This window comes from Phycodurus eques, chromosome 15, assembly GCF_024500275.1.
Source record: "Phycodurus eques isolate BA_2022a chromosome 15, UOR_Pequ_1.1, whole genome shotgun sequence".
NCBI lineage: Eukaryota > Metazoa > Chordata > Actinopteri > Syngnathiformes > Syngnathidae > Phycodurus > Phycodurus eques.
The window spans coordinates 14,379,193-14,393,457 of record NC_084539.1 but is presented as its reverse complement, the minus strand read 5'-3'; the positions used below and the strand labels follow the sequence as shown (position 1 = coordinate 14,393,457).

The 14,265-nt window shown below is 38.0% G+C and overlaps 1 protein-coding gene across 1 annotated transcript in view; it reads left to right on the top strand.

Moving 5' to 3' along the window:
• Positions 1-14,265, top strand: part of cntfr (ciliary neurotrophic factor receptor) — a 220,802-nt gene that overhangs the window by 32,814 nt on the left and 173,723 nt on the right. The window contains exon 2 of the mRNA XM_061698710.1: positions 3,834-3,874. The gene's annotated coding sequence lies outside the window, so the exon portion shown is untranslated. The remainder of the gene's footprint in view (positions 1-3,833; positions 3,875-14,265) is intronic.

Below are 14,265 nucleotides of genomic sequence, written 5' to 3'. Positions count from 1 at the left end.
TTTTAGCAAATTAGTAATGTTTGTAGAACCCGGTATATACATGTGTAAATTAATTGGGTACTGTATATGTTTATCATTGTATTGTAGTTTTTGAGTGTCTATGTCGATATCACTTATAGCTCGCTTCCTCTTAACTGAATCCCTATCACTAGTAATAGCATTGGCTTAAACAAAAGTGGAAATGAACAGAGTTGAAACAGAGAATTGGGGACTTGGCTTGATTCAGATTGCTTTTTGTGCAGTGCACTGTACTTTTGTAGTGGCTCCTATGGTTCATTGATTTATTGTAACAGCCCCCCCTTTATTCCTCCAAATATCCTCATCATTGTCTACTCTACCACCTATTCTGAAAGAAAACTGCCTTTGTTCAAGAAAACAATTATTTTCCCATTTGTTGCCATGACATCTATTTGAATGTCATGGACCATGGTGATAAAACACCTGGATTAAGTGTTTTTTTTTCTTTTAGTTTTTTTTTACGTATTTAATTAGTGCTTGATTTTAGTAGTGCATGCATATACACATTGATACTAGTAAAGCAACAGGCTCTCATTTGAATTTCATTTGAATTAGAGCCTCTCCAGATTGTCTGATGTCGCATTAGTGGATCCATGATCAAAAGATGGGATTTGCTGGCTTTGAGCCCATTTTGGCCCAATTCCAATATTGTGACCCCATATTGAGCAATGCTTTTAAGTTCTGATTCCTAATGAAGCTTTGGTCTAAGCAAAATATCCAACAAAATACTACAATCAAATCCGGCTAAACGTCTTCCTCTAAAACACACATTTTAATAAGAGTTGAAATTATGGCACTTGAACACATGTACTTTATATTTATTAGAAAATAGATCAGACACCAGAGCTTCCATTTGTATCAAAAAGGATAGTGGTTTCATCGATTTTTTCCCACTCCTACATTTTAGCCCTAATCTCACCTGTATCACTTCTTATATGTCAATTTAATTAACAATTCAGTGCTTGAACCAAAAATAATTGTGCCCTTCCAGCAATACCCCACACACACGCTGCAATGGTGCTGAGTTATGACTGACTATTAGGAAACGAAAAAAATTGCACGGATTTTGGCATGTTGTGAAGATGTATGAGATGTCTGAGAGTGTAATTAGCGCTGATCTACTTTAATCCCGTCTATACTTTTCTTCTATATATTTCGGTTTTCATCTCTTTTTTCTTTTGTTTGGGAGCACAGGGGCTTGCTATTTTCTTGCAAAATAATATATTCTCTATGAATACTTGTAGACCAGCCAACTAATGCTGCCAACTTCCATTCAAGGGACTACACACTGGCCTGAGGGATTTGCTTTTGCTGATTTTCTTGTTTGTTTTATGTTGGCACATAATGTTTTTGTGCTCTTTGCTTGTGTGACCTCTTTATGTCCTGTCATTGGAGGATTGAACAAGTGTTGATCTGTAAAAATTAAGAGTCTAAAGTAAACAAGATGAATATGGATGTACTGGTGCAAGCAAAAGACATCCATGTTGAATAGAGATGCAGATAGTGTGTGTCTTTAAAAGGTGATGTTAGAAATCCCCAAGGTGTTGCTGCACCAGAGCGTCAGCATGCCACCTGCAGCTCTTTTTTTCTCCTTCCTGCCTTGCTGGCAGGTAGAAATTGAGGTTTTTGAAAATAAACAACAGCAGCCAGAGAGCATAGACATTCAAGGCTTATATTTTAGTGAAGTCATGCTGGCATATTACATTTTAACATTATCTTCACTTCACAAAACAAATATGGAATTTAACCTAATTTTAAGCTATTTAGATACTATTTCACCACATCAAATTTCAGCACAATGTGATTATATTTGAGATCTAAATACTGCATGTGAGTAGATTTAATTGGATTGTTTTTTATTGCTCCCAAATGCCATTATTGTAGAATGACAGCTAGGTCATATTTGGATGAATCTAAGTGACATAAATGTGTGTGAACCTAGATAATATCTTGTTCAAATACTATAAACGCATTTAAATAAATGTAAATAAAATATTTTTGTGTTCTTTCATTATCGTGAATTTTCACCTATTTCTTGTACATTTAACCCTTAATGTGAAAATCATTCATCAAATATCTATGCATCTTAAAAGAAATCTAGGTTTATACATCAAAAAGGTAGGAAGCTACACAAGAACAAACCAAGCAATCAATAATATATATAATAATAATAATAATAATAATAATAATAATAATAATAATGTATATATATTTTACAATATTTTTACAATACCTGTGACCAAGATATTTTAAAAATAAAATACATTGAGATAAAACACCAACAGATAAATACGAAAATCGTCCAAGAATAGTAAAATAAAATGTACAGAAAAACGACAAACATAATAAACAACATCTCGTTGCAAAGTTTGGCAACTGAGAGGTCATGATCACCTCAGCTTATGAACATCTTCGGGCCAACAGGAAACATTTGGTCTGCAGTCCTCAATGAAGTGATGGAATGTATGGTAACTGATGGAATGTATTGGGGAAACAAGTCCATCAAACAAATCCATCCATCCATCCATTTTCTACCGCTAATCCTGTTCAGGGTCATGAGTGAGCTGGGGCCTATCCCAGTTGACCCCATATAGAAAAACAAATATGTCATATTCAAAAGCAATTTGTTTTTTATATGTGGGAGAAATCTGGAGTACCTGGGAAAAATCCATGCAGGTTCAGAGAGAACATCCAAATTCCACAAAGAAAGGCCGGAGCTTGGATTTGAAACCAGAACCTATGACTGGGCGGCAAGCATGTTAACCACACACATCACTGTACCACGAACAAACCGACACAGAGGAAAACTCCTCATGGACTTGATTGGGACTTTTGAACTGACTGACAGCATTTGAAGTTTTATTGAGTTGGATTTTTTTCCCTCTAAAATCTCAAATGCTCAATTTCAGGGCTCAGCCCATCTTATCCTCTGGTAGCTCTTCTAGTTAAACCTTGGCTATTCTGTTGTAATGGAGTTATTTCAGCTTTTATATCCGGCACCAGACTGCTTCATCGGGTTTGTGACGTGGCTGCAGTAACAGCCGTTTTACAACGCGGACGATTTGGCTTGATGTGTGTTGCATGCTAAGTTACCATGAAGTGAGTCGAGTGTGTGCGTGTGTGTTTGTGTGTGTGTGTGTGTGTGTGTGTGTGTGCATGGGTGTGGGTGTGTGCGCGCGTGCGCTTGTGCATGGTAGCAGACAGTGTGAAAAGCGTGTAATAGGCTCACCTGTCCCTGGCTGCAGAATGATGGGCAGGTGGAGAGAATGGAAGCCAGGTGGAAAGGAGGCGGCAAAAAAAATGAATGCGGAAAGAAGACCTCACTAATTCTGGGAGCATGCATTTTGGTTTTGACCTGTCTGCATATGGCTCTTGTTTGTATAGGAATTAATAAAGGTCAAAAGACTGATGAAAAAATTATAATGATCTCATATTGACAGGAAGGTGGATTCTCTCAGACTGCGAGGATCTGAGCCCTAAAATCTATTTTTAAGCAAAATGTATTCATTTTTTATGACCCCGTGTCCAAATTCAAAATTATGCCAGCTTTGTTATATTTCAGAATTATTCTTTTAATAGGAGGAGAGGAAGGCTTGTCAACGGAAATGGCAAATATCAATGATGTTAGGTAAACAAGCTAGCTCCCTCAAAGTTGTTGTTAAAAGTCATGGAAAATAAGCAAGCTATCGCATTGCATATTACATTGCTTAAGCTTTTAGTAAGAATTTTGCAAGGCTAAATCCTGATTTTTCTGATTTTCAAATCCTTTATATAAAGTTGCTATAATGTAACTGACTGTGATTTCTATTCATTAGGGTGAAGAGGAGGATCGTGCTGACATTTCATCTTCTCCAAGGTAATTTTCTTGTGAATAAGCTCAAAGATACTGCTAAAGATACTGTTTTTATGCCTAACCTGCATAAGTTTCTCAAATTATTCTACAGATTTTAGTAATACACAGCCATAGATAGACTGTTTTGTTGCACTGGTGCTAGCAATAATAATAATTTAAAAAATTAAATTAAATAAATATCCATAAATTATGATAAAGCATGCATTCACAGAGGTTGTATATTATACAACAATGAGCACTTTGAAAGAGATTGAAGAGTGATTTGAAAGAAAGAGGCTCATAACAGCAAAATAAATACTAATTAATTTAATGTTCATTACTGTGGACTTCATTGCTGTTACTCATGTTGAACAGTGATTGGGGTGCCTTATTTGGCTACTTGATAGCTCAGATTGGAAAAACCTCTCAGTATGATGCAAACACTGCATAATACAGATGGGTACTGTATGAGCAGAGATGTCCTTACATGTTGATGACTCCCTACTTCAGTGTTTGACATCCCGAGTTGGAAATCAAAATTGTATCATTTGATTCAAGCGGCGATCCCAGCAAGAGTTGGTCCTAACCTCCACTGGCCTGTCAGTGTGGTGCTCTCTGCCTCCATGTCAGTCGGCTGTCTGTGGCCGTATTTTGTGGCCATGGTGACGTGTGTGTCAGCGGTAGGAGGCTTGATGTGCATATGTGTGTGTGTATGTAAGGTGGCGGGTGTTGAAAAGATTCAGTAAAGGCGGCTAGAGTTCCTCTGTCCAGAAAACATGCACATACACAACCCCCAACATACACACACACGCGTACACACACACACACCTGTTCAATACATACCCCGACAGAGTGGACGCACATGAAGCAATATATCCAGATTCCATACACGCCGATGCCATACCTTCATATTGATAGTTCAAGACTGTAAGGTTACATACATGGAAGTCTGGGACCGCTGCAATGCTTTGAACATTAATGCTCAGTGTTTATTCACTTGAAGAATAGCTTTAACAGATGTCACTTGTTAAGTTTTAAAAAAAATAATAGTTTGTATGAACATTTCTGTTTGCGTAATGATTCAGAGCAAGCTACTGCACAAGATAAATGGAATGTTTTAAGATCTTGCTGAAGAAGGTTGACCTTATTTGGGTTTTGCAAAAAATAAAAGTCAATTGCTTAAAGCATGACACTTTCAGTCCTTTGGTGTATTTTGCTATAGCCTTGTTCAAAAATATTGCTTCTGACCTTTAGAAAAATGACATTTACTTCATAGCTACCAATTTTTTGGCTGTAGATGGGTATTATACTTATGGTAATTACTGGTGAAATGTGTAATAACTGACTTGTAGATAGATGTCTGCATAAAAACTGAGCCCAAACAGTAGAGAACAGACTGACTGACATTTTAGTCAATGACCTTTCAGAGACTGTGTAAAAAGGTGAGAATCATGGTGCAATGGGAGAATATACACAACTGAGATAATACAAGCATTCTTTTAGGTCCAAAAAATAAGAGCTTCCCAGAAAAGAGTTTGTCTGACACCCTAGTTTCAGGAAAGGTCTAATCCAAGATCTTGCTTTTTTTCTTTGATGAAAATACTTCACTTATGCTTTAACTTTAGCTAGTAGCTTCACTTTAGCTACTATTTACACATATAATTATAAGAATTCTTATTATTCCCCCTCACACTTAATTAAAACACAAAATTTGTCTTGAAGTGTTCCACAGTCACAAAAATCTAATTACTGTGATACATATGTAGAAACTACTGACACCAGGTACATGAAATGAAAAACTCCTGAGATTCAGCGAGGGTCTTGATTATGTCTGGTGACATTGTAGGGTCGGCAACCTTTGGCACACGTGCCACGGGTGGCACTCGATGGCATAAACACTGGCACGCTGGGAATTAAACCGCCGACCACTTTCTCATTCATGTATAACAAGGAAGGCTTTAGGACTTAGGGGATAGTTTATGTGCTGAGGTGCTGGTAATACCACACAGTAATTACCATACCGATGGTGCGGCAAGTGCAGGGAGGCAGACACGACGTGGCACACCCTCAAATAGAAAAAAATTATATTCTGGAGTGGCGTCGCAGTGACGTCAGAAATCCTCAGGTGAAGGGCTGGCAGAGTGATTCAAGAGCACTATTTCGGCGGACTTGTACTGTAAAGGGCAAGGGGGAAATGGAGGAGGCAAAGTAATTGCGGTATCCCACTAATCTGAACTTTGGGACAATAGAAAAATGATATACCTGCTCAGCCTGAAATACACCACGAAGTGGTCCACTCAGGGGGTAAAGCCTGCCGACTACCTTGTAGGCTCCGACGTCCATAGGCTATGTCAGCACTTCCAAATATGGGCATAGTCCTTACGGGGCTTGAGTAACAGCTCCCGTCCACAATCTCTGCAGCCCCGCCAACATTCCCAAAGACCCGAGTATTACAGATGTCAACAATGGCAGGGCTGGCTGCTGAAAAGGCAAAAACTAGGGCGAAGCACGAGAAGATTTTCAGAGAACCAGAGTCAATTGAACGTGCTGTGTCCCGGTATAGTAAACAAGCTAGCTCCTTCAAAGTTGTTCTTAAAAGTCACGGAAAGGAAGCTAGTTATCGCATTGCGTATTACATTGCAAAGCATGGGAAGCCGGATGTATCTGGGTATGTTGGAAATGTTTTTGTATTTTGTGTCATAATTTAACTTTGCGTTAAAGCTGATCATGGCACACTCGTTGAGAAGAAAATTTCAAAGTGGCACACCATGTCACACAGATTGCAGACACCTATTGTAGACAAATATACGAGTCCAGTCTCCCAAAGATTTAATATAAATAAATATTTATCAATTCATCATTCCAAAATAGTTGTAGTCTGCTTGTTTACTCTTAGTCATCCTTAAACTTTTAGTCTGAATGTTTTGGCAACTGCTGTAGCTTTGGTTTATGGCCAGTGGTGAAATGTAAGTGAGCAATAAATATTACACAGCTGCACAGTGAAACAGATACACCTTTTTTGTTGCTTTTTTACACATTTTATTAGTCATATATTTTATTTATGTTTTGCTGGACCTCAGTCTAGTTTGACAAAGTCACAGTTGGAAATTCACAGAGATAAAGTTAGCATCTGTAGTAATATACATAGCATTTCAAATAATATTGACAACGTCGATGGATAACTATGAAAACACACTCATAGTGAAGGATAATTTCATAGCTTAATCCATTTTAATATTGTTGAGATTGCAATGCTGAACTTTCACATTTCAAAGAAGCTAAATCTTGACATTTCATGTCAGTGACTTTCCACTTGTTAGGGGGTAGAGGGTAATCAGACTAACTCAAGGGCATTTTCACAATTAACCCCCAGTGTGCCTTCAAAGACTGAACTACTGTAAATACATGGGAAAACAGAGAAGCTTCTATTCTTCTTCTGCTTCTTCTTCGTCTTCTCTTTCTGTGTTCCTTTACAGCTCTCTAAATGGCATTCAGGTCAGCAAAGTGCTTTGTAGACGACTCACCATGCCAGCTGTACAAGTGTGTGCATCTCTTGCCTGTGAGGCCGCTAGTAATGTGAGAGTGTGTGTTTTGATTCCTCTGTGTCGCCCTGTCACCCTAATCGTCGTTACACAGTCAGTCTGTGTCTTGTTCTTAGTACATAAACATGATTATTTTGGACAGGTAATTGTACAGATCATACAAAAATGGACCAGCTTCTATTTTAGTTTGCACATGCAGTTAAAATCATATGTAAACATTTTTTGGGTTTTTGTTTGAAATATTATTTGCAGCATTGTTATTGAAACATCGAGTATGCATTTATTTTTCAATGCCATTTTTTATAAGTACATCAAGTGAATGAATTTAGATATTTTTTGTGTGCTTAAGACAGAACGCATGGAGCAGTTTGTTGTTTTGCAATATCATCTGACTAGGTTATCTCCATAAAAAGTTGAATTCAGTTTGAAAATAAAACTCATCTCTGTTTAAAATGGTGAAGTGTGAAGAGCTCATGAAATTGTGTCCGCTTTGAATAACCTTTTAAGATTGGTTTTGTAACGAATTTAAGCATCATTCACATCATATTTTGAAATGCTTTTCAAAGTAATCCTAAATATATAATTTTCAAATAACACTGATCACTTCATTTGATTCCAGTTGTATATTGTAATGCTTATTTGGAGTATTGTAGAATGTGAATACTGGATTGGCTGTGCCGTGACGACATAGTCATTTCGGCTTTGTGTTTTTGACAAGCGGGGGCTTGCAATGTTCCAGAGTCAGTATTAGTATCACTTACGGCAACCTCTGACCTGAGCACTGTTGACATGGCATGATAAGACAAGCCATATCATTTCAGAGGAGCGAAGTCCCAATGATGCAGACAGGCATGATCCCTCTCCACTTTCTAGGTTCTCTCTCTCTCTCTCTCTCTCTCTTTTTCTCCCTCTCCACCCCCCCTCTCTCTCTCTCTATCAGTTGAACCCCAGGCTGTGTTGACAGTGCATATGTAGCCTGTGCCCTCTGACAAGGCCAAATTAAGGTCCACACCAGTCGCCATCGCCCTGACCGAGAATTGCTGACAAGGGAGTCATAAACTGAAGAATTGTGTTAACCCAGCTTATATGACATGGCATGACTCTAAAGTGGAATGCCCATGAGATTGATTTGGAATTCAACCAAGATTTTTTGGGGGGAAATTCACCAATAAAGAACTACATGATCAGGTGTTATTTAAAGAAGGAGGGAAAAATCATTTTTTCTCCCACTTGGGGAAATTTCCTTTCCACTGCACATTTTGTGCGTTGGTAATCATGCTCATGCAGTATAATCCTTTACACAGTTATTGGACAACCCGCCATTCATTAATTTTTTTACCCAAATTTCAGCTCACTCACTGGGGCTTCTTTGAAAGTCAGAAATTAATCAAGAATAACATTCAACCACTAAAACAGTATTTTGCCATTCAATAATGCAAATGAATTACTGACAACACTGGTTAAGTAATGTAACTCTGATGCTGACAGTTTGACCGTGGAATGCAACATTTTCCACATTTTCTATCAGAGAAAATATTCAACAGATCTGAACAAATAGGTCGCCCTTGGTCCACCTGAGGGTTTCCATTTTATTTTTGACTCCTTATGCTCATGCTATAAAATGTTGAAATACACATCAGGGCTAGAAGCCACTCAATTCATACTGTTGGCTGACAAGGCAAGGGCCAGAATTAAAGGTAACAATATTGACTTGCCACATTGACAAGGGAGGAGTGAGCACTAAGCTAGCAAGCACGGCCCTGTGTTGCTGACAAGACACTGGATGCTGTGACAAACTGTTTGCTATTCCACTCCCACGGCAGCATGGCTGGGGTCACATTGACAAATCCAGTCTGGTGAAACCTGAGCCTATCTTTATAACAAAAATTGATACTGCTTGCATGTGTGTATCCATTGATGGGGATTAGCAAAGTTGTGTGAGTTTGCCTCACTGGGCTGGCCTGGTTGCTGTTGGAGGTCAATGCTTGTGCGTTTTAATGTCGGTGTATCTGTGTGTGTGTGTGTGTGTTTGCAAGGCTGGAAGGAGTAAAGACGATATTACAATGACAAAGGATAGGAATTTAAATGAGACAATAAAGAGGATCTGGATACGTTGACTTGGAGGATGGAAGGCCTTTGGCTCCATTGTTATTCTTGTTTGTCATTCTGCCTATCTTATCTCTCTATTACAAATTATCTCTTACTCTTTGGCTCCAACTTTCCTCACCGAATATCTGTTTTCCTTGAATTTATCTCTTTAATCTCATTGTCTATCGTTTTGAAGTTTAAAAAAAAAATCACAATTCCTGCTTGTTCTTATCTTGATCCTAATTCACATGCATTTTTTTCTTTAATACTGATGCAAATACCTGTACCTAAACATTGTAAATCTGAACGTTATGTACATAATGCTGGTAAATTAATGTGTACCGGTAATACTGATTGGTAGATAGGCTAACGTCATGATCTGCATTCTTGATTATGCAAGATGTGCGTCACTTTAATGATAGCTCATGAGTTGTTCCGTTGAGCCAGCATTGTTCACCATGGGTTAAAACAAACGTGTACTATTCTGCAATTGTATTTTTATGTGCAGTAACAACACACATTTTTCCCCTTTCAGTAGCTGGTTTTCCATCTACCTTTAGTGAAGTGTCAGGACCATATGGTTAATAATATTGTGACACAGATACACTGCAATGCCTGAATATGGAAGAAAATAAAGTCTCCCCTTCCAAACATATTGGAATAGTAAATGCATGCTTTATTTTTTACTGTAGACTGAAAACTTTTGCGTTTTACAGGAAATGTCTCTGTGTCTTTGTTTAATGCGTATTCATGTAATTTGTCCATTAAGAGTGTTGTCTTAATGTTTTCTTTTTTATTTTTTTATTTTCCTACTGTCTGTCTCCTTGACCACACACCCACCCCCACCTGCCTCATTTGCCTAGCCATCTACAGTTGTGTACAGTCCAGTCTCTACTCCAACAGACTCATTGATTTCAACCTCTCACTCTCTCTCTCTCTCCCTTCCTCTCTCACTTTTTTTCTAATAAACACACACACATACGCGCACACACACACACACACACACACACACACGCAATAAAACACACACTCTCTCTCAGCATCTCTGCCACAGCCCCCACCCTTGCTTAGTACCGGCTCTAATTGCAATCAATTAGGAAACTTCAGAAGGCTGAAATAGGAGCTGTGACAAGGGGCATCCGCTGAGCTGGCAGAGTGAGAGAGAGAGAGAGAGAGAGAGAGAGAGAGAAAGAGAAAGAGAGAGAGAGATCTGTTTGGTGTGGAGGGATGAGCTAATGGTAATAATGTGATTGATGTGGGCACAGCAGCTGAAAGTCACATCATTTTTCACACCAGGTATTGATCCATGACAACCTCCTCCTTTTAGCTCCTAGGTTCAGTGGATGGGGAATATGGTAGTCATGCTGCCACATTTAGGGGGTTGGAGAACACCCAACAGAAATTGACTCATTCTCCTGAAGGATGCTTGTAATTATGTTTAAAAAAAAAAAAAATGTTGAGAGTACTATTTTGAACAAGGGGCATCGGCAGATGGGAAACAATGTTTGTGATGATTGAGCAGAGATTTTGATAAATTACTTATTAGCATGTGCAAAGCACAAGGATGTTATGTATTGATTGATTTTGGTCAGTTCCTTCTTAGTATAGTACTGAAAATGCTTTACCGAGTTCCGTAAAACCTTGGCCCAGGGACCGAAAAGAACAACTTCAATTTAGGTGGTGAATTTTTTTTTTTTTCAGTTTTCCTGGCACACAGTTGACCCTGATTCAAAATGGCACAGTCTGTCCAGGAAGTAGCTAAATAACCAACAGAAACTGGACGTGAAAAAAATCCAAAACCTCTACAAACAAAAAAATAGTCAGCACTAATTTTAATGATTGAGGTACAATGCAAGGCAGAGTGGTGCCACAGATGCACTTAACTTTTTCACACTTGAAAACTCTACCATACATTTTTGTTATCAAGGGATGATGTGTATGGTGACATTGGAGTTCACATTCCAGTTTATAATCCTTGTCTTGGTTCATGCTATTTGTCTTTTTTTCACCCATTTTTGGAGCTGGTCTTTTTTTTAATAAATATGTGTTGCAAAAGACATACAAGATACAACATATTTGTTGTGGTCTCATGTAATGTCACACATTACAGCGGTCCAAGTTCAGAAATTATGTGGAGCTTTGAAGACATGATTTTGTGTAAAACCGTCAAGCCTTTTCAACCAACCTTAAAAAAGTTAATTGATAATACCGAGCATTCTTTTTCTTCTAATATCACACACACAAAAACTGATGTTGTCCATCTGCCTTGTGTATTTAAAAAAACAAAACATGGCATTCTAAGCTGTATGAACTTTAATTCACAACCTTAAGTCTGTGAAGAAACTGAGATTTACCTGCCATAAATCACTCCTGTAAAAGTGTAACAGCTGGTGAGCAAGGTTGCATCTCTGCCAGATACCTGGATTTAATTCAAGTTGAACATATTAAATAGAGTCATACTTAAAGGTAGTAAAAGGATTTAAATCGCAGCACATTTCGTTGCTTGTAGACAGCATGAAATAACTTGTCAAAGTCTCACATCTCTGCGGGAAACCATACTGTGTTTTCATAGTATGCAACTACAGAGTCTACTGTAATAGAGTCAAGAAAAGCTGCTCAAACATCGTCCTGACCTTTCCTATTTCTTTTTTTTTTTAAAGGCATACTGTATAGTTTATGGTCTCATGTTTAGCTGTCTTTGCCTCAGGGCCTACAAACCCTTTTATCCTGTCACCCTAATGCATGCATGCATGTGTGTGCGTGCGTGTCGGTCTGTGTGCACTTGTGTGTGTGACAAAAAGCAAAAGTGTGCAAGAGCGAGTGTCTGAGATAGCAAGATAGGGAGATAAGATGATCAATAATCAGACGTCAGGAGGTCTGCTTCTCACACAGAGAGAGGGAACAGGACACCCAGCAGTGAGTGGAGGAGAAAGCAAGCGAGGGCAGACAGTGAGGGAAATTAAGTCAGGAGGAGGGAGGCGTGGAGTTTGGACGTGAGGCGGGGCGGGTCATTTGGGGGCTTGTTTGTGTACCATGGAAAAGTATCAAGGAGAGAGAGAGAGAGACATCATAATGAAAAAAAGAAAGCAACAACGTGGAATGAAGTTGATGTAGATGAATGCGACATCATTAAAAAATACAAAAGGTGTGGGACTGTTTTGCCATAGTCCTAACGCGGTGAGCATGTGAATTGTGGGATAGGCTTCAGCTCACCTGTGACCCTGAACAGGATAAGCGGCATAAAATGGATGGATAGATGGTACTAATCAATGAACAAACATTTAAAATAAAGATTTTGATTGAAACAAATGGAGATTTTCTAAAAACAAGTTACTTTTTAGGTGATAAATCAAATAATTTCAAGTGTAATAAGATTAGTTTTGAATCAAAATGACACTTTTGCAATTTTTTTGCATTTAACATACACAAAAAACAAGGGTAAAATCGAGATCCTTACTTTCTCATACAGCTCCTCCATCCATAATTTGTACCGCTAATTATGTTCAGGATAACAGGTGAGCTAGAGCCTAGCCCAGAGAACAATTACACCATCATCACACATTTTTATAACTTTCAACAGGGTTCAAACTTTGAACTCCGGTAGCATTATGGTGACACAAGATCATCTTCTTAAAGTTACAACAAACAATAACAATAAAAACTAAAGTAAATGTATTTATAACATTCATTTTGATGCATAATTCAGGCAACATAAACCTCAAATGGGGAACTGAGCAAACTTTATTCCTCAAGATCTAAAGCTTCGACTTTGACACCCATAATGAATATTTAAACCTTGATGACCTTACCCTCCATATGTCAGTAAATGATTTATCATTCTCTTCCCACATCTCTATTTTTATACCTTTTGTGTTCTTTTTATCTCGCTCTTTTTTCATTTGACAACTTCTTTTTTTTTCCCAATCGCTGCCATCACAGATTTTTAAAATCTTTAATCAAGGCAGAACCACAGAGGGATGAGACAGTTAGTGGACGGCTGTGAATTTCAAGATCCAATGATTACGTGTCCCCCAGGGTTACGTAAATAGTATTGTTTAATGCATGACGATGCGATGGGGCATACGTTCCTCGTGTTATCAGATGCATTGGATAAAAACATTATTTAAAAAAAAAGAAGTGAATTGTGAGTTTTTTCAAGCGTAAGCCAAAATGACCGAGCTAGCTTTACAGTACTTAATTAAATTACTTTCTCTAAGGCATAACAGGTTTTCAATATGAAACAAATGGATGTAATGAAACTTTTCTGACTCATAAGGCTTAATCTGATTTGTATCATGACAGGAAAAGGAGGATTTTATTTCACTTTGCACATTTACGAAGCCTCTAGTTCACAAGGACATAAAAAAACAAATAGAAGAAACGTACTTGTCGTCTGAGGGGATCAATCTTTTTGGAAGAGTTTTTTAACTTATTATGGACAGCATTAACATTCACAGTTTACACAGCTTGATAATAGCCTCAAGAAAGCACACTGAAATCATTTTTGTTGCGAGCTTGTCCTCACAAAAAATTATTTAAAAATATATTACGTATGAATTCCTGTACTGAAAAATTAGATCAAAATTAATTTAGGACAATAATGCTGTTCAATACATCACAGCACGTCATAGCATCATGTACATGAAACAGAAGTTGATAAGAAGGGTTATTGAACACAGATATGACTGTCCTCACTGTGAAAGTCTGGTCTTGTGAGTGAGAAGGATTGGTTTCCGTTTTTATTTTCAGAGACAAGTGATTTGCTTAGAGCCCTCAAGCAGACGA